At 39.8% G+C, this 8,279-nt stretch overlaps 1 non-coding gene across 1 annotated transcript; it reads left to right on the top strand.

Annotated features, from left to right (window-relative positions):
• The first annotated feature begins 7,983 nt into the window (after positions 1 to 7,983).
• Positions 7,984 to 8,057, top strand: Trnat-ugu (transfer RNA threonine (anticodon UGU)). Its single transcript has one exon. It is a non-coding gene; the product is annotated as a tRNA-Thr (tRNA).
• Positions 8,058 to 8,279: the final 222 nt, after the last annotated feature.

Here is an 8,279-nt window from a genome sequence, read left to right as displayed (position 1 = left end):
ATTCCGCCCTGCATAAATGCGTGGATGATTGTGACAATGGCCTTAACGTTGGACACTACGAATCAGCGAATCAGACGGCTCGCGGTTGTAAAGTTTCAGCGCCCGGCCTGCTACAGTGCCACGTCACGCGCAGGGCTGCTGGCTTGTCGCCTGCAGTTGTCTGCGAGGCGGCGCCCCGCTGCCGCTCGGCTTATCTGCCTGCCGCCGCCTCGTGTAAATAACGGAAACCCCAGCGGCGGTTGTGTCACCCAGCCAGTTCCGGCTGCGCGCCACAGCTTCCGCTCGGCGCGCGATAGGCGTCACGGCCCGCCAGCTGCAGCGGTAACGCGTCATCTCAAGCACGACAGGCTGGGCCGCGCCAAGTGATTTAAATTTCCACCAACGCCTCTCTCCCGAGGAACAGAACGAGAACAATGACCGTTCCTACTATCAGGCAATACTAGGCGGCCGCCAAGGGAGGCAAAATTTTAGGGGCGGGAAAGGGCGGAAAAAATTCATTTCAGTAGGTTTTTTTATAAATAAATAAATAAATCTTCTGCTATCAGTCACGATTTTTCTTTATTTTACTTTTCGCACGACGCGTTTCGAGAAATAATTCCCAAGAAAGAACTGGAGATATATTAACATCACAGAAAATATGAAGATAAAATATTAAATGAAAAACTTGAAAGTGAATCAGTGAATTTCTTCAGATGTTGTGATAATATACATAGATAAAAATAGCAAAACACAGAAATAAGCACAATTGTAAAATCAATATAAGTAATTTATGAGCCAAATTGCATAGAGTAAATATCTCTGGAGTGAGCATTCACATGCGCAGAACACATTTTGTGTTGTCAACATACATTGCCGGCCTGGTCACGTGTTCTCGGGACGTCGTGTGTTTGTCCGTATAGCACCCTGTATATTTCTGATGTCACTACATCCCTAGTACAGACGGATTCTTTTCGTACGTGTCGTGGATTACTTATATATGTTGCGCAGACATTTTAACAATATCCATTTGATACCGGGAATAAACCAGCTACGTAACTTTTAAGGGCAAGTGATATTGCATTCTGCTTCTTTGCGATAGGTGTCACAGTTCAGATGCACTCGATTTTTGGTAGTTTTCGGTATGATACGGCACTTTATAGTATTACAGAGCCTAACGTACATTTTTGCAGTGATAGTCTTGCAAAACGACTTGACAGTATTTTTGCAAGTGTCCGAAAATCACCTAATTTGCCACACATTAGCGATTATATCCCTGCTAATTCGTCCCTTTTTTCTGCTATTTCCGCGTATTTATTTTCTCGTTTTTGCGACCTAAAGCACAATTTTTCTTACTGGCGACACTTTTATGTGTTTATTTAACGCATTTTACGTATTTGCTCTCAGTTTATTCAATAAATAGGAGACTGAGTAAGAAGGGGGGTAAAGGCGATCGGAGAATAAATGTACCATAAAGCAAATACAGTTGATCATGTAACAGTCAACCCATAGAACACCATTAAGGGAAGTGGAAAGTGACAAAAATGAAGGAGTTTGGGGACATGTTTACTAATAGTTTACGCTTCTTAATCAAATGGCGAAGAAAATAAATTGAAGGCAAAATACACCAAAGAAGATGAATGTGTACTTTGATTAGCTACACTATTGTGTTTTTTATTTAATTTTTGCAGAAAATGTATTTAAGCTGAATGCACAAATTGGTAGTAGGTGCTGTGTAAAATTAAAAATAGTTGGTATATCATCTACCTTCGGCCACACACGCCCAAATTTTTCTCTGTCTAAACATTCCTCTTCATAGTGTTTTGAACATACTTTGCAATATTTTGTGGGGATAAAATGACTCCTCCTTATTTTCTGGAACCACATGTTTGCTCCTTGTTCATTTTTCTGGAAACTAAAATATAAATCACACATAATCATTCTCGATGTCCTAGACACACTTAACATGGTCTCCTACTGTAACTTTATAGCAAACAAAAAGGTTTGGACACACATATTATACAAAGACAATTACAGACCCCCACTCTAATGAATTTACCTGTCTCCAGTATTTCAAATCTATATACGTAATCGACAAGTCACTGATAAATGCATGGAGGATAGTATTTGCTGAAACAATTAACAATTCCCTTTCCTGGTTCACTAGCAAATTTACCAGAGGAAGCGATTGTTTGTAAGCTTTTGTACGAGCCGTAATATCTATTATATAGTCATAAAATCGTAGAAAAATAGGTCTACAGAATCAAGCCTTACTTATAATGCGTCTCGAAATTTTTAAACATAGTACCCATGAAAAGTTACTATCCCTCCTTTCACATATTTTTCTTTACATCCGTAGCAACAACAGTGATTCACCATCGCTATTACACTATCAACAAACGGTGAAAACACAACAAAAACTCTTTATATTATAAACTTCAAGCTCTGCGGAAAGCACACACAGACACAGCAAAGTCCCGAAAACACGTGACAATCCTGGTTTAATGTTGACGACATGCGCAGAACGCAATGCTCACTCCAGAGATATTTACTCTATGCCAAATTGTTAAGATAAGTAACCTCTGTACAAAAGCATATCATAATCTGTGGAAGACCTTTGATGTTATATCTGTGGACTACCTGAAAGAAGATCTTTGTAACTGTTTTGTTCATATAAGATATTTTCGATGTGTAAAGTGTACAAGTTGTGTGTGATGTTTAGTGTGTGTGAGACTCTGCACAAATGGACCATTAGAAAACTGTAAGTACAAATTCTTCTAAATTTCGCCACTAACTTCACAAAAAGAATTGATACCCAACTAAAAAATCGTATGTTTCTTATGTACTGCAGTAAAAGTCAACGAAATGAAGCAGACTCACACTTACAGACAACATTAAAAGAAATGAATTAATACACACAAAAACCGTACTTGAAAATGGGAATTATTTCTCGAAACGTGTCGTGCGAAAAGTAAAATAAGGAAAAATCGTGACTGGTAGCAGAAGATTTATTTATTTATAAACAAACCTATTGTTTCTACAGTCGCAGACTTTGAAAAACCATTTATAATGGACCAGATTCATTTCAAATAGAACAGCAGAAACAAAATCACCGAATGCGGAGAAAAAAATGAAAAAGAGCAAAAAAATTAAACCGCCGAATTGTTTTCAAAAGCATACCGAACAGTTACTTAATAAGTGTTTACTTACTTTGACTAAAGTATACACATTGCTTCTAGCAGTTCAGAATTAAAGCATCCGCCACTGAATACGAAACGGAAACAAACATGACCTTGATTCATTTCTGTCGAACGCTGGAGCGGCGCACATGCGCTGGTTTCCAATCGTGTTGCGATTTGATGCCATACCCCTCTCAGTTTCTCTTTATCCCCGCAAATAATTTTCTAAGCGTCAGTCGTATTAAGTGGGTCTGCTAACGTTTTTAGTTATACTATGTTTTGTACTTTTGTTTCAACACCTCTAAAAAGTGTAAAAGGCGAGTACAGTTCAACGTACCCACACACAAAAGTTGGTGTGCGTATCTGTTAAGTCTGTTTCTGAGTGGCTGAGACTCGCACCACGAAAAACAACTACACAGTCTTTTCTCAAACAGATTAGCTATCGTTTCCCTAAAATTTGACATACACGAAAATAATAACCAGCAAGGGAGTAAATTCAAGTAAAAATTCTTTCGCACTAGAAAATAGATCCACACCTTTATATTTCATTTTCTTGCAATTAAATAAAATAAGAAATTTATGCTAAATTAGATTGCACTGGTATATCCAGTTGAGTTCTGGTTTAAAACTTTCAGCATATTCTTCCTATTTCAATTATTTTGGGAAACTTCAGAAATTGAGGACAGAAAATAAGAAATTCGGGACAACTGTTGCTCTCAAGAAGTTTAAAAGGAATTGGGAACAAAGTATGAAAACTGAGGATTGTCCCCAGAAAATGAGGACGTCTGGTCACCTTAATTTAATGATTAAAACTGACTAGGAGATTTGCGTTGTTGTGCCGTTTGTTTTGTTATTCGAGGTGGTGGTAGTAGAGAGGGAGGGATCTCGGGGAGACCAATGGCATTAAAAAAGAGGGGGGTGTCATTTTTCAGATCCCGCCTGAGGCGGCAAAACGCCTAGCAACGGCCCTTACAAGAACGTTCTTGTCTTGAGCGTGTTTTTAGTTGGTTAGTTTCATGTTCCATGTATCTTTTGTACAATTAATGATTGTATGAAACAAGTCATTTTCCATTCACATTTCACATTCATACGTATATAGAGAGCTACATGCTGGCCATTTGTAGGTCCTTTATTTTTATTTTTATTTTTTTAAATGGAAATTTGGATTCCTACCTACCAGGTTTTACACACTATAAAAGTAGAAATCCTTCTGCGGAATAGACGGAGTTGTGAAGGCGGAACTTTTTCAGTTTGTTTTCAAATGTAACTTTCCTATCTCTCTGACATTTTATATTCTTGGTGAAGTAATCAAAAATTTTGGTAGCGCATTGTGCACCCCTCTTTGTTGTAATAACAACCTTCATGTTGAACGATGGGTGTAATTTTCTCTTCTGGATTGTGTATCATACATCATTGTTCCTTTTCATCTGTGATGTGTTTCTTACAACAAACTTCGTTAGGGAATAAATATGCTGTGAAGGAATTGTGAAAGAGCCAAACTCCTTAAACGCATGCAACCAGGGTGACGATCCGTGAGTACCACAAATTACATACGTTTCCTTTCTTAAAGATGAGTTGCCTCAGAACATTATATCGTATGACATTCAATGAAAACACGCAAAATTTCTTAACTTACTGATTTGTCGCTCCCCAATATTTGCATTCATTCGGAGTGAAAATATAGTTGTAGTTAAGTTGTTCTAGGAGTCCCAAAATATCTTTCTTTTCCTGTTTAAATTCTCATTATTATGGACATCTAAAATTTTTAAAGTTTGCAGTCTAGTTATTATTTTCTCACCATGTGTTACACTTATTATTGGTTAAATTAAAAGGAAGGTCAGCGTTGGCCGTAATATTGATGTTTTATTGATAGCAGAATCGATTTTCGATCACATGGTGATCATCTTCAGTGCTGTACAAATTAAACTCAGACACTGGTATCGATAATCAAAACTGAGAAGCGATCACAATAACTCGTTATAGAAAATCGATTCTGCTATCAATAAAACATCAATATTACGGCCAACGCTGACCTTCCTTTTAATTTAACATATATGGTCGTTGTGCACACAGCACTCCATGGAGTCGCCCATCACTTATTATTGGTGGTTTACCTATAGGTATGCAGAACTAAGTATGCTGTCCGTTTTTATAATTGAAAGTGAGACAATTCTGAGAAAATCATTCAACAACAATCTGTATTTAAGAACATTACTTATCTTTTCTTCTGTGGCTGTGTCATTGTTTGCTTTGATTACTAGCCTCATCCAGGAAAAGAATTAATTCTGCTTGTTGTACCATATATCAAACGGATGGTCGTTTATATGCATGAGAAATAACAGCGGACGTAAGACTGGGCCTCCTGGGATTCCATACGTGATTCATCCACATTCAGAAGAATTTCTGTTGCTTACATTGGATGAACTATTAGGTACACCTCCTGCAGTCTTTCTATTACATTTGAAATTCATTAGTTTGCGATACCACCAGTTCCATAAAACCTCACTTTATCCAGGAGAATACCGTGATTCACACAGTGGGAAATGCCTTACATAGGTCATAGAAAATATCAGCTGGTTCTATTTTGTTACTTGGTCTTAATGGCATTCTCAATCGAGCAACTCTTTTGAAATCAAAGCTCTGTTTTACTGTTTTATTGTTGGCTCAGGTAGGCTTCTGTCCTAGAATACACCACCTTCTTAAAAATTTGGCGCGGGGAAGACCAGCCGCACTCTGAAGAGACGAAGTAACGAGTCCTAGGCGCTTTGCCTCGGTTCGAGCGACTCCCCCTCCCCCGTCGGAGGTTCGAGTCCTCCCTCGGGCGTGGGTGTGTGTGTTGTCCTTAGCGTAAGTTTGTTTAAGTTAGTATAATTAGTGTGTAACCCAAGGGGCCGATGACCTCAGCAGTTTGGTTCCATAGAGCCTTACCACAAATTTCCAAATGTTTGTAAGGCCTGCGAACGGTTATGAGGGACTTAAATGCGCTGAGTATACGGGGCGAAACAGCTGAAACAGAGCACGCCAAATACGAGAGGAAGTCAACAATAAAGTGACTTCCGCAATTTATCGCAGCTCCATTGTTGGTCTGCACCAAGGAGGAAATGAAGGCAATGATTCATTTTTTGTTTGCGGAAGGTGTCACCATTCTGCTCTTGCAATCGACGAATAATTTCCGCAGATGTGACAGCTGTCTTTCGCGAAGCATGATTTAGGAATGGCTAGAGCGCTTCAAACAGGGAAGAACTTCTCTATGTGACGAGGAAAGATCGGGCAGACCATCAACGTCAACAACTGAGGACAGTTTGGAAGCCGTTGAGGGTATGATGATAGGCAAATCACTGTGGATGAAATCGCCTATACTTCACATACCGACAATGATTCAGTTTTTTCCATCTTACATGATATTGTGAGTGTGTGGGTTTTATTCTGTCAAGTTGCGCAATGGCTTGATCGAACAAGTACCCTTGGGCTCCCGCAAGAAACAATTTCCACCCCCACTACTTCAGAAGTCAGACAGACACTCCTAATGTACCAACAAGAACTGCTTGAAAAACATAGAGCAACAATTATCTTCTGGAATTGTCCGCTGTAAGGAAAAGACACAAAAATGTTCTATATATTCTTACGTAACTAGTAACTGGGTAAAGGAGTATTGCTATTTAGTGTAAGAAAAACATTAAACGAGTGAAAAATATTATTTATTACAAAAAATTCTGAGAAATCAAGTGAAACTTTTTCTTATAAAATAATAATAGATTTCCAGGTTCTTTTTGGAACAGTAGATTGCCTCTTATGGATAGGAATGATATTATTTTACAAAGTATGGAAAGGTTCTTTTCTCCATTTTCTTTACGAATGTTATTTACTTGGCAGAATGGCTGAGAGCTGCGCCTACACAACTTGAATAACTTTTCTAGGTACAGTCAAGGCTGTCTCATGAGAAATGTAATGGAGTGTACTGTTATGGAGGACAGATGGGGCTCGCATATGCTGTAGTGCACAGTACCGTGAGCTGCGACAACTGCTGCCTGCGTAGCTCGCTGCTGACAAATAGCACAACTATCTCTTTCTATCTGGATTGACCATCTCCAGTCAAATTCTCCCTACGCCTTGATGAAGTCAAGGACTCCTATCCGCCCCTAGTCTATTGGCATGGTACACCGGTCAGATAACCAGTCCACTGCGATGCCACTCAATACTCACTCGCAGACGTTTAACTAGTACTCTGTCCGTGTTCACACCGCACAATAAGTGTGATGGCCAGCACAGTGAAAAATGCTTAATTGTGAGTGACTCAATATAGAGTGTCATTCTGATTCACTAATGACAGAGGTCCTCTCCCAGTGAAGTACTGAGGAGAGACTTTGTTCCTGCACTCGCTCTCGTTACGTGTTCTCGTTCCACGAGCGACAACGGAACGGGCTCTCTTTCTGAAAAAGTGGCAAGGGTATATCATTCGCTGCCTTCCCTCACTCCTCTGACTCTTTGCATCAGAAATATTCCGCCAATAAGCGTTGCTCTTTTAAACGAGAGAATGACGTTTCGTTTAAGTCGACCAAGGTGGAAATCTGTAGCATCTCCATTAGGCGTATACTGTCCTTCTGTGAGAACTCCATAACTACGCAGTCGGTCCATGAAAAAATGCGTCTTCTAGGCGCTCCCACACTTATCCCTTGCACGCTTCCCGTGAGACTCACATTCCCAACTGTCCACAATTCTACATGTCTATAAGGTACATTACATATGTAGAATTGTGGACAGTTGGGAATGTCAGTCTCACGGGAAGCGTGCAAGGGATAAGTCCATGCAGTCGCGCTATTCATCTGTGTCCTCGGTGGCTCAGATGGATAGAGTGTCTGCCATGTAAGCAGGAGATCCCGGGTTCGAGTCCCGGTCGGGGCACACATTTTCAGCTGTCCACATCGAGGTATATCAACAACACCTGTCGGCAGCTGAGGGTTTCAGTTAGTCATAATTGATTAATAAGGCGCCCGCTAAACCCGCTGGGCAGAACAGGTAGTTAGGATTGTGGAAAGGGCTAAATAAGGTTCGGGTCAGCTTCACCTTCTAATTGTAATTTAATAACACTTTTACAAACAAAGCGGCACATAGCCGGACCTTTAC

This window comes from Schistocerca cancellata, chromosome 3, assembly GCF_023864275.1.
Source record: "Schistocerca cancellata isolate TAMUIC-IGC-003103 chromosome 3, iqSchCanc2.1, whole genome shotgun sequence".
In the NCBI taxonomy this organism is placed as follows: domain Eukaryota; kingdom Metazoa; phylum Arthropoda; class Insecta; order Orthoptera; family Acrididae; genus Schistocerca; species Schistocerca cancellata.
This window is presented reverse-complemented; position numbering and strand designations above follow the sequence as displayed.